Here is a 1,851-nt window from a genome sequence, read left to right as displayed (position 1 = left end):
CTGGCTAGGGTTCGGAAGCTGGACCTGGACCCGGGGCTTGTGCTCCGTCCCAGTATTCCAGGGTGCGGGAGCCCCCCGTCCTGGGACCGGGCCCGGGGCTCGTGCTCCGTCCGGCAGGCCCCGGGGTGCGGGAGCCCCCCGTCCTGCAAGCCAGCCGAGGGTCTGGGCGCTGGAGACAGGGGTCCACCGGGGACGGGGAGGCTCTCCCAGGCCTGGCTGCTTTCAGAAGCAGGGACCGTGCCGGTGAGCAGGAGTGGCTGGCTTTATCTGCTATGCTGGCGGAGCGGAATTTTCTGCCCATCCCAAGTATTTTCACATCTCATAAACTGATGCCTACAGAGAAAATAGGTGACATTTTGAAAATGTGTTTAAAACTATTATTTCAGTTGGAGATATTTATTACTCATTTTTATACCTTGGTGCAAGGGAGTATTGCAGCTATTGTTTGCATCTACTACCCATGTAATATTTCAGTTCAAATTGTCAAAGCCTCTTTTTTTTTGTCCATTACTGCTGAAAACCCTGGCTAATGCACCAATGTGATCACTACTAATACTCTTGAATGGGGTGCTCATTTTACATCACTAGTAACTTTTGTTACGAAAATATTGGAGACCCTTGTACTAACATTCAGTTGTTGTGAAATAGGGTTTTGAACGGGGATCCCAGAAAATCCCACAGGTGTATTAACTTTACCTGAGAAACAACAGGATATTGAGGGACTACTATCTTGTTACTTTTCTCTCAAATCAATCACAAATTTATAAACTTTTATCCTGTATTCCATCCCCCCTTTTAAGGACAGGAAGAATAGGGCTATTACATACATTAGAGGAGACCTCCTCAAAGCGAATGAAGAAATCAAGGACGGCCTCTCCCTGTTTTTGTTTACAAGCAGTAAGGAGTGCCCAATCTATTTTCCTTGCTGGAACCATCGTTTTTATATAAGTAAATATGTTACCAGGAAGATCCAGAATGAGCTGACTAGATTTCTGACCAGGTTTCCTATCCCTATCAGCTGTTATTATGGCAGCCTGATCTCCTCCCAAATCAACAGCATGATCCTGTTTCCGGGTAAGTCGCCACATATCTGATGGCAGGCTCATACCAAAAAAAAAAAACATATCAATATTTGCTAAGGTCATGATACAAGAATCAATGGCTGCCTGTACATCATCATAAAATTCCCTAGGATTTTTCCTTATGTCTGGTAAAGAGGCTTTTAAAGTAAGTACATCCATCCTTTTCCAGGGCGTATATATCCAATTGTATGAAAAATGGCCTCTAGCATTTGGACCATTAGGGTCATCATTATCTGCATTCCCTCTTTCAGGAATGAACTGTGGCGCAGCTTCCCTCAAAGATCTTATTCGGGGAGAGGAAGAGAGTTCATTCCGGAATCCAATTATTGTTGCTTTGGCAGCATTAGCTCTACTTGCAGAGAAGGCCCCTATCTGACGATTAATAGCTCTAACATCATCTGGGCCATTTCGCCCTGTAGTCATCTCCCATTGAATCTTAATTTGATGAGAAAGCTTACTTATAAGACAAAGAAGCTCAACCTCAGAGAAATCCTGTATTTGATCTATCATTTCTCCTACCTCCATTTCTAGATTACTCAACCAATTTAATACCATCAATCTTATCGCGTCCTAACGAAACTGAGGTACAGTAGAGCGAAGGACTCGAGGGGTCTGGACAGATGCAGGAAGCACAGAATCATTAGTCATTTCAAATGTAGTGGCCTGAGGTGGAGGCGTAGAGGCTTGGGATGGGTGTGCAGTAGGCTGGGTGGGAGGGGTGAAGGAATGTACCGGTACTGGTTGGAAAATAGGGTGCTGGACAACCGCG

This window comes from Triturus cristatus, chromosome 5_2, assembly GCF_964204655.1.
Source record: "Triturus cristatus chromosome 5_2, aTriCri1.1, whole genome shotgun sequence".
NCBI classification, from domain to species: Eukaryota; Metazoa; Chordata; class Amphibia; order Caudata; family Salamandridae; genus Triturus; species Triturus cristatus.
The sequence above is the reverse complement of the archived record's forward strand: the minus strand, read 5'-3'. Positions refer to the sequence as shown.